The 16,839-nt window shown below is 50.1% G+C and overlaps 1 protein-coding gene across 3 annotated transcripts in view; it reads left to right on the forward strand.

The window, feature by feature from the left end:
• The first annotated feature begins 5,559 nt into the window (after positions 1–5,559).
• The window catches only part of TMEM51 (transmembrane protein 51), a 68,693-nt gene continuing 57,413 nt past the window's right edge, over positions 5,560–16,839 (forward strand). For all 3 annotated transcript variants that reach the window (XM_010370081.2, XM_010370080.2, XM_030913505.1), the window contains exon 1: positions 5,560–5,795. The gene's annotated coding sequence lies outside the window, so the exon portion shown is untranslated. The remainder of the gene's footprint in view (positions 5,796–16,839) is intronic.

The raw sequence follows: 16,839 nt of genomic DNA on the forward strand, positions 1-16,839 counted from the left end.
GACGCCAGTTAGGAAGCAGCCAGATGAATTGCAATCATGCTGAGGCTTAGAGGGAAGTTTGTACAAGCTGCAGCACAAGAGGTGATGGAGTGATAGGGAGGTAGAATTGCTGGCTGTCTGTTCCCAGGGGTCTCAAGAACTTGTACCCCAATGCTATGATGTCCTCAGAAGCTCCACTCTTGGCTGTCCATACACGTCCAGTTACACCGGTAACCCAGGTAGAAACACATTTCCAGAATCAACGTTTTTCAGGAAATGGGACAAAACTGTTTTATTTAAACTAATGGTCCAACTATCCAATTTTGCTTTGTGCTACGTGAGCATAATTTGTCTGCCACACAGACCTGATTCAGCCTTCAGCGGGGCTGGGCCAGTATGTCACCAGTGAAACCTACATGCAAGACACATCCCTTCCCGGTGACTCATGTGCACTGTTTCAGGAAAGGCCAGGTTGAAAGTGCACATATGTGATTTACTGCTGACTTTCACAAGAGTCATACAGCAGAGACGTCGCTCAGCTCCTCACAGGTTTAGAAATGAGTCCACATGAAGAGTAAGTCGGGGCCGGGCACAGTGGCTCACGCCTGTGATCCCAGCACTGTGGGAGGCCGAGGCAGGCGGATCACTTAAGCCCAGGATTTTGAGACCAGCCTGGGTAACATAGCAAGACCCCCATCTCTACAAAAAAAATTTAAAAATTAGCCGGGTGTGGTGGCGCATGCTTTTAGTCCCAGCTGCTCAGGAGTCTGAGATGGAAGAATCACTTGAGTCCAGGAAGTGGAGGCTGCAGTAAGCCGAGATGATGCCATTGCACCCCAGCCTGAGTGACAGAGAAAGATCCTGTCTCAAAAAAAAAGTCAGTGGGAAGAGACAGTGACCTGCTCAGAACCAAGCAAGGGAAAAGAGTAACAGATGGCAGAGAACAGAGCAAGCAAGGGAGGACATAGGGACAGATAATAGGAGGATATGCTCCTGGTGGACAATACAGGTGGTTCCCAGCAAACTTTATTATTAACACATCCTCACTGAAAAATAAAATTACCTCCCCAACACACACACACACCCCCCTTAATTTCTAAGGGTAACCTGTTTAGTTTGATTCCTCCCATAGTCTTTCCGTACTTAATCAAATATATATATATATAAACACACACACATATATGTGTATATATGTGTGTATATATATATACACACATTTTAAAAGATGTAGACATATATATGTGTGTGTGTATATATATGTCTACATCGTTTTAAAAAGTCATTTATGAGCCGGGCATGGTGGCTCATGCCTGTAATCACAGCACTTTAGAAGGCTGAGGTGGGTGGATCACTTGAGGTCAGGAGTTCAAGACCAGCCTGGCCAACACAGTGAAACCCCATCTCTACTAAAAATACAAAAAATTAGCAGGGCATGGTGGTGTACGCCTGTAATCCCAGCTACTCGGGAGGCTGAGGCAGGAAAATCACTTGAACCCAGGAGTCGGGGGTTACAGTGAACTGAAATAGCCCCACTGCACTCCAGCCTAGGTGATCGAGTGAGACTCCATCTCAATAAATAAATAAATAAATAGTTGTTTGTGTAGTATCATCATATTTAGTGTCTTTCTCAGTGAATGATACATCTTGGACATTCTTTCACATCAGATAGCTCTACCTCATTCTTTCTGGTGATTTCATAGTGCGACAGCATGAGTCTATGCCACAATTTACTTAGCATAGCTCCTAGTGCTGGGCATTGAGGTTGGTGACCATTTTTCACCATTAAAATTAATCAGCAATGAAAACCCTTGGACGTAGATTCCTGAGCACATGTGTGAGTTGTTCTGCATGATGATCTATTTCTATAAACTGATTTTCCAGCCTCACTTTCATTGATGTGCCTGGAAAGTCAGTAGCATGACAGACTTGGGTCTTGGTCACTGACCAGGGACAGTCGAATATTTTTAAACACTGTCATTATTTACCCATTCAGCCAGAAAGAATAAAAATGTAATGCCATGGGAATTCTCAGAACAGCATCCTCTCCTCTTTGAATTTAGGCTTTCAGAACTAGACAGGCTAACGCTCCCAACAACTCATGTTCAGGCCACACTGGGTACTTTGTCACATACTAGTTCACCTGATCCCTGAGTTAGCCCTGGAAAATGGGTATTATTAGCATAGAAATGCTAATAATTTTTTTGATACATGAGGAAACTGAGGCTCAGAGAGGACAAGACATCTGCCCAAGGTCACACAGCTCACAAATGGCAGAGGATTCAGAAACCAAAGACGAAGGTGATGGAATCCTGCCTTCTTTCTAAATCCGTGACATAGGCTATATCATGGTGCCTCTTCAGAGGTTTACCGTGGACAGTTAGCTAAAAAAGCAGGTGAAGTGAACATCTGCCTAGGTGACTGAGTTTGCAGGATGTATTAGTTTTCTCCTGCTGCTATGACAAATTGTCCCAAACTTTATGGCTTAGAACAACACAATTAACTATCTTCTTACAGTTCTGGAGGTCAGATGTCCAAAATGGATCTGAAAATGCCTTCCTACCTCCAAATCGTAAGGCAGACCCAAACCTGCCTTTTTGTGGACGCCAAGAGCTCCTTCTGGATGCTCTGGCTGAGACTACATTCCTTTCCTTTTCTAGCTCCTAGAGGCTGCCCACATTCCTTGGCTATTGACCCTTGTCCGGCAACTATAGCATTCTGATCTCTACTTCCATCATCAGGTCTCCCTCTCTAACTGTGACCCTCCTGCCTCCCTCTTGTAGGAACCCTTGTGACAACATTGGACCCACCAGGAAGATAAAGGATAACCTCCCTGTCCCAACATCCTTAACAGGATCCCATCTGCAAAGTCCCTTTTGCCACGTAACCAGTTCTGGGGATCAGGTTGTGAACATCTTTGGGAAGCTATTATTCTGCCTGTCACCCAAGGGGGTTCCTAGCGAGTGATTCAGAGCGAGGACCCTGCAAAGACCCCAGATTCAAATACTTTATCACTTACTAGCAGATCCAGTACCTAACTTCTCTGAGTCTTAACAGCCTCACCTGAAAAACTGGAATAATAGAATCTTCCTTCTAGGGCCATTTTGAGTATCAAGTAACACAATGTATGAAGTGCACGTGAGACACAGTGTTCAATAAAAGGTAGGGAAGTTTCAGAGAAACTAACATGTAGAGGGAGAGGGCTATGAAGGGGAGGAGGATAAGGAGAAACATGCTTTCTTTGGTAGCTTCTTCAGTTTTGCCTGGGCCTCAACTATGGCTGAGAATTTCCTCAGCCTCTCCCCAGATCAGCCAGGGTGAGCCTGCTTAAATGGAACACTCTGAAGATGATATCCTGTGATACACAAGACCTGCCCAGTTGGGTCTGCAGCAGAGTGGGGCGGGTCTGGGATGATCCTGGCATGGAAAAGTACAGCAGCTCTTTGCCTTCAGATTAGGAGCTGGGACAGCTGTTCTGACATTATCACCCTCCTGCCCCCACCCCACGCCTCTCCAAAGTCCATCTTGCAGAGTCAAATGAAAACCAGATTCCTGGTCTTATCTGAGAGCTATGTGACTGTCTCCTGTCACTCCTTTGCAGCCTGGGAAGGTCCCCACATGCATTGTCTAAACTTTGGGATGAATACACACAGGTCTTAAATGGCAGTGTATTATTATAAGTACCTGCCTACACAAAGGGTTCTCCCCATTCACTAAAATCATGGGTTATTATTTGGGGCTTTCATTCATCCAACTAATATTTATTCAGCATTTGCAGGTGGCCAGGCAAGGTGAAACTTCTCCTAGGGTGGAGAGTATGTGCAGACAGTAGGAACTATGCTATGGGAGGGAGAGCAGAAGCTCTGGTGTGGACCAACTTGGGTCTAGATCCTGACACTTCCCAGCCGTGTTTTCATTGGGCAAAATGACCTCACCTCCTTAAGCCTCAGCTTTCTCTTCCATAAAGTGGGCATGACCAATAACCGCCTCCCAGGTTATGAGGATTAAATGAGATGGTTCAGGGGATGTCGGTGGTAACCCTGTGCATGGTTCATAGTAAGTAAGTGAGGAATAGCAGTTGCTGTTACAGACATGGAGACTGTTTCCCCAATTGTCTTCCCACCCCCAAATCATAAGACAGACCCAAACTTGCCTTTTTGTGGACGCCAAGGTTCTGTCGAGCTGTTAGGGTGCAAGTTAAGAAGCCAGAATAGCGGGGTGGGGGGAGAAATGCCCACGTTTCAACTCTGCAGGTATACACACGTGGACACCATATGTACCCATGAATTCTGCCTTTGGAAGTGAACTTGATTGCAGCCTATTTTCGTCTGGAGGCGGTGGATTCCCGGTAGGAGGCGCCTTCAGTCCTCGGCTCGATCCTGTGACGCCCGCCAGCTGCCTATCTGCTTCTCAGTGTTTGAACTCCAAAGGGCTGGACGCTCACCCAAGAAGGGGACCCCGGCCTGACCTCTCTCGGAATTCAAAAAAATCTAAGGTTGGGCGAGGGAATGGGAGCTGGCTCTTCCCTCTGTGTTTAGAATCCAGGTTTTTTGGCGGTCTGGCTGAAACCAGCCCACCCTAGTTTGGGCGCCAGAGCAACGTGGTTCCGTGGTTCCGAGGGCAAATCTCCAGGGGGCGGAGGCAGAACCGCGGGTAAGAGGCGTCTGCGCCGACTTCGGATTTGCCCTCCCCGGAGCCAGGACTCGGCGGCAGCTCTGGGCCTCCACGGATCCGAACAGAGACTGGCTGCCCGTCTGCCACTCGCGGGCTGGGAGAACGCCAGCCGGTGCCTTGCCGGGAAAGTTCTCGGCAAAGCTGGGGATGAGCCCTCAGCAGGGGAAGCTCCCGGTGGAGCGCGCCCCCATCCAGTGCCCGCGCGCAAGAACCCGGAATGGGCCCCACCTGGACCGGGACTCAGGCGTGCGATCCCAAGAGCTCCCTGGGGACCAGGCATCGGGTGGGGACCCTGGACGAGGGGGTGAGCTGACTCGGTTTTTAAAAACTCGCCTCCTCCTTCCCTATTTCTGCCCGTCACTCACCTAGCTGGGCACCAGCCCAGGGCAGAAGTGGGAGAAGGAGGCGGTGGCCTCCCCAGGAGGGAGGAGAGGTGAGTGTCTCGCCAGGTAAAGGCTGGGCGGCTGGCGGAGCTGTGCCTCGGCGTCTGCGCCTGGTGTGGGAGAGAAGCGGGTCTCCCAGCTCTACTTAAACTCCTAAAACCTGGGACTTCTGGCTTGAGACATTCCCCGACCACCACCCGTCACACACGCGCGCGCACACACACGCATACACACCGATTATCTGGGCCCTAGGGAGGAGGGGGAATCAGGGCTCTATTTTCTCCCGGCCCCATCTTATCCAATTCGGCTGGCAAAGGTGGGGAAGAACTTAGGCCCAGTCCCCGGCCGGCACTCAGCGTACTCCAGCGGCGGACGCTGGGGAGTGGGTACCGGCCCCGCTCAGCTGCGATCCCTCGCCTCGGGCCCGGGGGTGGCGCCGAGAGCCGGGAGGGAGGGTCGGCCGGTGGGCGGTGCTTCTCGGGGCTGGAGGCTGCTCCTGGCCGGCGCCGCCCTCCGCCTCCCGCGGTCCCTCCCTCCCTCACGCCGGCGCTCCCAGGCCGCGCTTCCTGCGTCCCCATCGCGGTCCCCGAGAGGGCAGTGCGCCCTCTCCGCCACCGCGTTCCCTCGGCTGAGAATCCCCCGAATCCCAGCCCCGCGATCGTGGCGCCCCCCGAGGAGGCCGCCCGGGTGGGGCGTGGGGGTCGCGAAGCCCCCAGTCCCGGGCCGCCCAGCGGAGACGGAGCCGGACCCGCCGCCTCCCGGGTGAGTCTGAGCCGCCGCGCCTTGCGCCCGCCGCTTCCCGCGGAGCGCTGTGGGTTCCCCTCAGGGCCGGGTAAGGGGGCCGAGGCCCGTCTGGGTTGCCTGTCCGTCCGTCCGTCCGTCCGCCGAATGCTTCCCGTCTGGGATCGACCACCTGGAGGACTCTGCACCCCGCACCCTCTGCGGCCGCGCCCCGCCGGTGCGGGACACTCCCGCCTCCCGGGCACCGCGCCCGGCCAGCTGGCCTCGGCTGGGGAAGGCAGCTGGCCTTGGGGGCCCCCTGTTGGCGGGGACAGGTGCTCTCCGCCCGGCGGGTTTCGAACCCTTGGCCTCGTCAGAAGCGCTTTCAGCGCGTGGTTAGGAGCAGAACTTCCTAGTAGGTCCCAGGAAACCACCTTGGCGCTTTGCTCGCGCACCCCTTACTCTATGGAAGTCGGGTCCTTTTAGGGATTTAGATTCGTATGTGTGTGCGTGTGTGTGTGCGCGTGTGTGTGTGTGTCGCTCTACAAGCAAACACGGGGGTAAAGAATCGGGCGTGAAAAAAGTGGTTTGAAAATCCAACAAAGTGGATTTAAAGTCCTTCCCTGAGCGCATCGGTCGGTTTCTTCATCTGTGAAATGAACATGATAACGTCCCAGGGTGCGGCGGGGCATTCATGCCCAGCACCCAGCAAGCACTCCGCGGTAAGTTAGGTTACGCATAAATCAGATCTCAAATCAGCGCACAAAGGGGAGGCACTTGGCCTGGCGCGCCAGGTCTGCATTACAGGATAATGGTCTCTTTCCCAACCAGGGGTGGGGTCGAGAGACCTGACCCCTCCCCTACGGTTTCCCCAGGGAGCAGCCGTGGGGTGCCCTGCGCAGCGTTCCGAGGTGCCTGTGACGGTGCGTGGTACTGCAGGTCCTTCCCAACAGAGCGGGAGGTCTGGCTGCTGGGAACCTGGGCGCTGCCGGAGTGGGCTGGGCGGGGACGAGGTGGGCGGGGCCGGGACCCGAACCGGTGGAGGTAGGTCAGCGGGTGGAAGGATTGCCCCTCTAGGGCCAGCCGGCTTCTGGCTTTCCTTTTGAATGGGTTACCTGGAGAACAGCTTGTCTAGGGAACTGTTGGCCCTGGAACCGTGAACAGCTTTCACACCCCGGAAACCTGTCGCAAGAGGGTCCTGACCTATTGGGACAGAGCCCCTGTCCCTCCAAATATCTCACTCCACCAATTGAGAGGTACCCCCAGACTGGGAGAAAAGGCCAAAGAAAGAGAAAGAGAGGAGGCTGGTGGTGAATCTGCTCCTCATGGCTTCGGAGCTGACAGCTCCCTGTTCGGGTATCTGGGGTCTGCCCCACTGATCCAGAGCCCAGGAGCCTCAGGGAGCCCCTAGCCTAGGGAGGGAGTCAGGGATACTCATGACAAGTGTTGCAGAATTGGCGATACAGTCAGGCCACACCACTTGCTGGCTGTGTGACCTGATCTCTCTGAGCCTCAGTTTCTTCATCTGTAAAATGGGATGATGACCTCCAACGGCAAGGTGGGGTATTTGTGCCTAGCACATTTAGTACTCTATAGTAAGTTATGTCACAGGGCTTAGGCGAGAACAGAAGAAAGGAAATAACTCAGGAGGTCCTGCTAAGAAAAGAGTATTGGAGTATTCATCAGGGAACTGGAGTCCCCCCAGGGGACAGGGGAGGAAGGGTGTCTGGGCAGATGGAAAAGCACAGGCAAAGGCACAGAGACAGAAGAGTGCCTGGGGTGTGCTGGGCTGGGGAAGGTGCTCAGGCAGTGGAGGGTGCGGAAATGTAAAGGGAATGGAGGGTCTGGAGTGAGCTGGACTGGACAGGTGGGGCCTTTCTTGGAATCATTCAACGTATGTTGGCTGAGCACCTTCTGTGGGCCAGGCACTGTTCTAGGTGCTCAACAAAGATGAACGACATGGAGAAAGATGTCCCTTTCATTCAAGTTCTCTAAGCAGGGAAGTCATGTGATCCCATCCATACATTAAGAAGATAATCCTGGCTGCCTGGAAGTTGGTGAGGATCCTAGAGAAGACTCCTAGGAGAGAGAGGCTGGCCTGTGGGTTGGTGGGGGTGGTGGGAATGAATGGGGGAGCTGGATGGGAGGCCAATACAGGAAGCAGAGAGTAATATGTGGCCTTCACTCATGACTGCTGGTCAAGGGTAAGATTCTGGGGTTCTACATGAGGCCTAGACTGCCAGCCTGGTCTTCTGCCAGAGAGAAGTAGTGAGTGAGTGTCTGGGATATTGGCAGGACACAAGGCCTGGGAGTTTCTCTGTCTGCGTGAGGGATGGGAAAGCTGGAGGCAGAGGCCAGCTGGAGCTTCTGAGGCTCCGTTTTAATAGGATGTGTTTCTGGTCAGTGTTCCTCCCTCCCTCTGCAAGGCTGGCTGTAAACCCCTCGACCTCTTGGGCTGGAAGAGGCCAGAGTGTGAGGAGCTTTAGTGTGGATTCTCTTCCCCCAGCCCCAAATTAAGGTGGGAATCATGGGAACGAGAAGCATTGTCTCCCTCGGTGCTGGGAAAGTTGCAGAAGTTTAGATGCCTTCTCACTTGGGATGTGGTATGGGGGCTGCTTCTGGCTGCTGACTTTTGCTTTCGCTTTTGTTTCTGCTCTGAAGCTTGGAGGAATCCTCCTTGCCGTGAAAGCTGTGAGAATATCCTCCTCCATGCTTTAAGTCTCCCTTTGCTTAGAGGGAAGAGGAAGATCCTAGAATGTCTCAGGTGCGGAGGACCTTCAGGTCATCGGAGACATCATTCTCATTTGACAAACAAAACTCAGAGAGGGGATGGAACTTACCCAAGGACACACAGCAGTTCAGCAGCAGAACTGGGACTGGAACCCAGCCCTCCTGACTCCCTTCTAGGGTCCTTTGTGTTCACCCAGGAGGCCTGGCCACATTTAGGACCAAGACTCTTTTGGGCCCCAGGTTTCTCAACCTCTCAGTCTTTCAAGTGGCTCCGTGGAGTTGAGCTCCTCCCCAGGCTGGACAGGTGGCCCAGCCTACCCTGCCAATGTTTTATTCTCCCTTCGCCTGGATTGAGCCCTCGCTGCCATGGCCACCCCTCCTGGGAGCTCTTGCTCCTGAGAAAGAAACAGGCCATTTGTTTGGAAGAAACAAGCCGCCTGTTTGGTTTCCCAGTACCAGGCCACATAGCCCTGTCCCTCCCAGACGGCCCCAAGATGCTGACCAGAGATAGCCCTCTGAGGGTCTCTCCTGAGCAGCCCCAACCCTTGACTCCTCCTCCCCTCAGCTCCCGTCTCAAGACTGCTAGTTTGTCCTCACCTTCTATCTGTGATGCTTACTTGGGCGGAGCAACCTAAAGTCTCCACATTCTCTCTTGCCCTGGATTTATCAGACTTAGCAGCCCTTAAACCTGAATGCTGGTAGCTTTAGATCTTAGAATATCAGGGCCAGAGGGATCTTAGTCATCAGAAAATCCACTCTGCTTATTTGACACCTGGGGAGACCAAGACCCAGGGAAGAGGAGACTCGCCTGAGATCACAGCTGGGACCAGAATCCGAGGTTCCAGAGTTTGTCTCGAATGATTTTGAGGATGATTCTTGAAAAACAAAACAGAGCTCCCTCCCCCTCCAAGATCCCCTTTCTCCCTGCACTCCACACTACCAGGTGTTTTTGTGGTGTCCGTGGCGACATGACCAGGAGGAGTAAGGGCTGAGGGTCCTGAAAGATGAGGCGTGCACATTGAGGAGTGTATCTGCCCATTTCCAGGTCCTGTCTGTTCAAACTGGCATTAACACCATAGCAGGAGCTAGTGAGTGCATTTATCTGGCACTCCCTTAGCCAGACTTGATAATGTGCCTTCGGATGGCAGGCTTTTAAAGTTGTTTTCGTCCCCAGGTTACAAAAGAAGTACGTGTTCCTTGTAAAAACGAGCAGATGACATCGTGAAGGCTGGCGACCACCATTAATATTGTGGCGTTTTATTCAGGTTTTTGTTTGCTGAGTTGTTTCATGTACTGGTTTGTTGTTTTGTTTTTGAAAAAAATAGAGACAAGGTCTCTGTGTGTTGCCCAGGCTAGTCTCGAACTCCTGGGCTCAAGTGATCCTCCCACCTCAGTCTCCCAAAGTACTGGGATTCCAGGCAAGAGCCACTATGCCCAGCCCGTATCCTGGTTTTTCAATTCACTGTTACAGTGCCTGTTATCTTCATGTGATAATATGAGTGACTTCACACAGGGTCTAACCTGTGGGTCTCATGTGCTTCCACCCCTTGATGGCTAGCAGGTATTCCTGTGGCCTAAACCCTGTGACGCTGTGCAAAGTGCAAAGACATTTCTGATTCGCCACTGTGGGAGTCCAGAGGGCCAGTTTTCTGCATCACTGTGGGGTTGGAAAGCAATTCTCTCTGAACTCTTAGAAATGGAAGCCATGGGTGTGATGGGTGTGACCCAAATTCACACAGAGGGAGGGAGAGAGCTTTGTTTCTTCTGACTTTTATGTATTTATTTATTTTTGCTGTGTTTGTTTTAACCCATCCAAGTGCTGCCACCCCACCATCACTGCCCCTTGCCCCAAATCTCCCTGGGATTAGGCATGGAGTTAGGCAAGTGCAGGTCTCTAGAAAAATCGGTATTTGGCATACTCATCTCCAAACCCTGGCTCTTGCAGAGTAGGCATTTCAATGGCAAAGATGTGCAGAGAATTTGTTTCCTAGTTGGGTGATTCAGGTAGGACACCCCACCCTGGGGACAGGGTGGGGTGCGGTCTCTGTCACTGTCTACCAGGATCACAGCTTTGTTAATGCCATAAATCGTCAGTGCTGGAAGTACTAGCGTCTTGGAGATTTTCTAAGCTCATGTTTACAGACCGTGGACAGCCACTTATTAGTGGATTTTGGCATCGTTAAGTGGTTTTCTGCTGGCTTTTTAAAAGTGAAGTAGAAGACAGTGGACGAGAAAATAGAATGCATTTCCTGTGGCGAGAAATATTCACTAGTAAAACTTTCAGTTATCTGTTTGTGGATGTGCACTGAGTCACTAGGTAAAAACGTCTCTCCTACTGCACGGTAAGAACCTTGGGCAATGTAGCTCCGGTTCACTGGTTTTTATAATGTGATCCTGGGAAACCTTGGATGGGTCCCAGAAGCCACTCAGGGGTTTGCAGGGACAGAGCTGAGTGGTGGAGGTGGGGCCAACAGGAAGGAAGTTCGGCTTATGCTAAGGATACAAAACATCCACTTTTAAAACTCTGTGACTTTAAAAATAAAACAAAAGGTTGGAAGCCATTGTTCATCTAGCCTCCTCAATTCTTAGAAGAAGAAACTGAGGCCACAAAACAGAGAGGCTGGGGCCTTTGCTGCGGGAGGAGGTGGCACTCAGGCCTCACATTGAGGAGAACCTACAAATGTGGACCCTTGACCCCTCCACAAATGAGCGACTCAAAACACACGTTCACGATGCAGGCTGTGACCCCTATAGGCCCCACTGTTGTGTGCACCAGGAATTCACGTTTATCCCAAAGCCTGTCACTCTCGTGCCAACAGCCCATTTTATATTGCTGAGATGCACAAAGCATTAATTTTTTCTTTTTTCTTTCTTTCTTTTTTTTTTTTGAGACGGAGTCTCGCACTGCTGCCCAGGCTGGAGTGCTGTGGCCTGATCTCAGCTCACTGCAAGCTCCGCCTGCCAGGTTCACGCCATTCTCCTGCCTCAGCCTCCCGAGTAGCTGGGACTGCAAGCGACCGCCACCTCGCCCGGCTAATTTTTTTGTACTTTTTAGTAGAGACGGGGTTTCACCGTGTTAGCCAGGATGGTCTCGATCTCCTGACCTCGTGATCCGCCCGTCTCAGCCTCCCAAAGTGCTGGGATTACAGGCTTGAGCCACCGCGCCCGGCCAGCATTAATTTTTTCAATGCCACATTTCAAACGAAGTGTTAATAACACTGTTCTGGCATTTCTTTTTTTGTTTTGTTTTGTTTTGTTTTTTGAGACAGAGTCTTACTCTGTCGCCAGGCTGGAGTGCAGTGGTACAATCTTGGCTCACACCAACCTCCACCTCCCGGGTTTAAGCGATTCTCCTACCTCAGCCTCCCGAGTAGCTGGGATTACAGGCACACGCCACCACACCCAGCTAATTTTTTTTTCTTTTTTTGAGACGGAGTCTCACTCTGTCACCCAGGCTGGAGTGCAGTGGGGCGGTCTCGGCTCACTGCAAGCTCCACCTGCCGGGTTCATGCCATTCTCCTGCCTAAGCCTCCTGAGTAGCTGGGACTACAGGCACTGGCCATCACGCCCGGCTAATTTTTTGTATTTTTAGTAGAGACTGGGTTTCACTGGGTTAGCCAGGATGGTCTCGATCTCCTGACCTCGTGATCCACCCGTCTCGGCCTCCCAAAGTGCTGGGAATACAGGTGTGAGCCACCGTGCCCTGCCTAATTTTTGTATTTTTAGTAGAGATGGGATTTCACCATGTTGGCCAGGATGGTCTCGATCTCTTGACCTCGTGACCTGCCCATCTCAGCCTCCCAAAGTGCTGGGATTACAGGCATGAACCACTACACCTAGCTGTCTTCTTTTTTTAATGTCCCCAGAGCTTTACCAATGGAGGCTTCCCAGGCCTGAGAGGCCTTTGAGGTGATAAACCCAGAATCACCAAATCCTGACAGAACCTGGCAGAATGAGAACTCACCACATGGGGCAAGTTCTTTTTTTTTAAGATCGTGGACTCACATGATATGCAGTTTGAGGTGTCTCCAGGAGGTTTTGCTATTTCCTCTACTCAACAGGTAAAATTAGGTGGCTCTAAATCTTGGGGAATTTTATGTCTTTTCCATGTTTTTCTCCTCACATCTGGTCTAGGGAGGAGTGCAGAGAAGGGGGTGGGATTTACTTGCCTTACCTTATCCTACGTTTTCCTCGTTAGACCTGTGCTGGTTAGGGTGTGGGGCATGGTTTGTTGATATTTGGTGCAGGAAAATGACTTTGTTTTGTTTTATTTTATTTATTTATTTATTTATGTATTTATTTATTTTGAGACAGAGTCTCACTCTGTTGCCCAGGCTGGAGTGCAGTAGTGCAATCTTGGCTCATTGCAACCTCTGCCTCCTGGATTCAAGCGATTCTCCTGCCTCAGCCTCCAGAGTAGCTGTGACTACAGGCACATGCCACCATGCCTGGCCAATTTTTGTATTTTTAGTCCAGGTAGGGTTTCACCATGTTGGCCAAGCTGGTCTTGAACTCCTGACCTCAAGTGATCCCCCTGCCTTGGCTTCTCAAAGTGCTAGGATTACAGGCGTGAGCCACCACACCCAGCCAGAACATGATTTTAAAAAACAAAATGAACATGCAAACTTTCTTAAGTTACCATAAGATACCTCACCTACAGCTTCATTAAAACCGCCTACAATTTGGAGAGAAGCCATTAGGTACTGGAACTGCCTGTGGGTAATTATTGTTTTCAAACAATAATTCTCTTCTTTTGGGGAAAATTGCCTGTAGCTAAACACAGACGCCATCACTTTAAACAAATCTTCTGATACATATGGTGTGCCAGGCACTGAGCCCAGGAACAAGGGAGAGTCAGGCCCTGCCCCCCGCCCCGATGGAGCTGATCCTCCGCGGGGGACGGCAGGGATTGTACCTTAACAACATGTGAATAAAGATGATGAAGCACAGCCCACGAAGGAGGAGGCTTAACCCAAACTGGGAGAGTCAGGATGGATTTTCAGAAAGAGTGCAGTCTGAGCTGAAATGGGGAGCGGGGAGGGGAGGTACAGCCGCCGCTGAAGGTCTACCTGGGAAGGCAACTGCGTGTGCAAAGGCCCCAAGGTGTAAGACAGCTTCATTCACACAGGCCAATACTGAGTGTAGAAACGCTACCCTCCGGGCAGATGCTGATGGCACAGGTGGAAAAAGTATTTTATATAGTTTCTTCCTAAAAGTCATTTTGGGGGCTGGGCATGGTGGCTCACGCCTGTAATCCCAGCACTTTGGGAGGCCGAGGAGGGCGTATCACTTGAGGTTAGGAGTTCATGACTAGCCTGGCCAACATGGTGAAACCCTGTCTCTACTACAAATACAAAAATTAGCCGGGTGTGATGGTGTGCACTTGTAGTCCCAGTTACTCGGGAGGCTGAGGCACAAAAATTGCTTGAACCTGGGAGGCAGAGGTTGCAGTGAGCCAAGATGGCACCACTGCACTTCAGCCTGGGCAACAGAGTGAGACTCCCTCTCAAAAAAAATAAATAAATAAAATAAAAAAGGTCATTTTGGCTCTGGCAGTTTCTCAAAATATTACAATCAAATCACTGTGGGATCCAGCAGTTTCACTTCTGGGTGCATACTTGTCTTAGTCCGTTTGTGTTGCTATAAAGAAATACCTGAGATTGGGTAATTTATAAAGAAAAGAGGTTTATTGGCCGGGCGCGGTGGCTCACGCCTGTAATCCCAGCACTTTGCGAAACGGAGGCGGGCAAATCACGAGGTCAAGAAATTGAGACCATCCTGGAAAACGTGGTGAAACCCAGCCTTTACTAAAAATACAAAAATTAGCTGGGTGTGGTGGTGGGCACCTGTAGTCACAGCTACTCAGGAGGCTGGGGCAGGAGAATCACTTGAACCCGGGAGGCTGAGGTTGCAGTGAGCTGAGATGGAGCCACTGCACTCTAGCCTGGCGACAGCAAGACTCCATCTCAAAAAAAGAGAGAAAGAGGTTTATCTAGCCCACGGATATACAAGGCTATACAAGAAGCATGACAACAGCATCTGCTTCTAGTGAGGGCCTCAGGAAGCTTCCGCCTCAGGCGGAAGGAGAGCAGGCGTCATGTGGTGAGAGAGAAGAGGAGAGAGGGAGTGGGGAGCAGACTCTTTAACAACCAGATCTTTGGGTACCAAGCCATTCAACAGGGATCCACCCCCATCAACCAAACATCCACTAGGCCCCACCTCCAACATTGGGGATCAAATTTCTCTTTTTTTTTGAGACAGAGTCTTACTCTGTCACCCAGGCTGGAGTGCAGTGGCACAATCTTGGCTCATTGCAACCTCTGCCTCCTGGGTTCAGGTGATTCTCATGCCTCAGCCTCCCGAGTAGCTGGGATTACAGACATGTGCCACCATGTCCAGCTAATTTTTATATTTTTAGTAGAGATAGGGTTTCACCATGTTGACCAGGCTGGTTTTGAACTCCTGGCCTTGAGTGATCCACCAGTCTTGGCCTCCCAAAGTGCTGGGATTATAGGCGTGGCCACTGTATCCAGCTTGGGGATCAAATTTCAACATGAGATTTGGAGAGGACCAATGTCCAAACTATATCAATACTCAAAAGAATTGAAAACAGGTTTTTGAAGAGATATTTGTATACCCATGTTTATATGAGCATTACTCATAGTAGCTAAACTATGAAAACAACCGAAGTATCCATCAAAAGATGAATAAACAAAATGTGGTCTATCCATACAATGGAATATGATTCAGCCTCCATGTGGAAGGAAATTCTGACACCACGCTGTAACATGGACGAACCTTGAGGACATCATGCTAAGTGAAATAAGCCAGCCACAAAAAGGCAGATACTATATGAGTCTACTGGTATGAGGAACCTAGAGCAGTTGACATCATAGAGATGGAAAGTAGAATGTCAGTTGCCAAGGGCTGGGGGAAGGGCAATGGGGAGTTAGGGTTTAATGGGTAAGGAGTTTCAGTTTTGTAAAATGAAAGCGTTCTGTGAATGCATGATGGTGATGGTTACACAGCAGTATGAATGTACTTAATGCCACTGAACTGTTCATGGAAAAATGGTTAAGATAGTCAACTTTATGTTATGTGCATTTTATCACAATAAAAAGTTGGTGGCGGGGAGTCATTTTGGAAACAAGACTCAGATAGTCATTCGGCCATGTCATTCATTGCGTTCTCTCTTCTTCCAGGCTTTGGGGGAAAACGGTGCTAAGACAGGCTCAGTTCCTGCCTTCTTGGAGCTTACACCTTATTAGGCAGCAGGGAAGAGTCACTCAAGTAGGAAACCAACAAGTAAAATGACAAATCAATAACATGTCAAATGCACTGATCTGAAATCTTTGCCACTTCCCTACTGCTGGCAGGATCAAGCCGAGGCTAAGCTCTTTAACTTTCAATAAAGCCCGGACTTCTTAGAGTCGGCCTCGGTTAATCTTTCCAGACCTATTACTGCTGCCTTACCCCCACTTAACTGCATCAGTCACAAGGAACTACTTTCCACCCCCCCCTACCTCGTACCCCTGCTCAAAACCAGCAACTTTGGTGGCTTTTTTCCTTTCTGTTCTTTCTGCTTTTCTTTCTAGACTGCCCAGAAGTTTCAATTCCTGAAGTTTATCGTAAGAAAACAATTAATGAGTATAAGGAGTTAGTTTCAACACTGTTATTTTTTGTAATAATAGCAACAAAATTAGAAACCCATTTTGTTTGTTTTTAATCTGTCCAGTGACAGTCCTAGCCAAGACTCTTTAAATACATTTTTGTTTAATTTTGGAATAATTTTAGATTTATAGAAAAGTTGCAAAGGTAATATGGGGCGTTTTTGTCTACCCTTCACACCCAACTTCCCCTAATGTTGGCCTTTTTTTTTTTTTTTTTTTTTTTTTTTTTTTGTGAGACAGAGTCTCACTCTGTCACCCAGGCTGGAGTATAGTGGCATGATCTCGGCTCACTGCAACCTCCACCTCCCGGATTCAAGGGATTCTCCTGCCTCAGCCTCCCGAGTAGCTGGGATTACAGGCATGCGCCACCATGCCTGGCTAATTGTTGTATTTTTAGTGAAGACGGGGGGTTTCACCATGTTGGCCAGGCTGGTCTCAAACTCCTGACTTCAGGTGATCCGCCCACCTTGGCCTCCCAGAGAGCTGGGATTACAGGTGTGAGCCACCACTCCCAGCCTAATGTTGACATCTTATATAACCGTCTTATGCTTCTCAAAGCTAAGAAATTGACATCACAACTAAACTACAGACTTTATTTAGATTTCACCAATTTCCCACTGCATTTTTATTCTCCAGGATCCAATTCAAGATGCCACATTGCATTTGGTCATCTTGTCTCCTTAGTA

This window comes from Rhinopithecus roxellana, chromosome 12 (genome assembly GCF_007565055.1).
Source record: "Rhinopithecus roxellana isolate Shanxi Qingling chromosome 12, ASM756505v1, whole genome shotgun sequence".
Lineage (NCBI taxonomy): Eukaryota > Metazoa > Chordata > Mammalia > Primates > Cercopithecidae > Rhinopithecus > Rhinopithecus roxellana.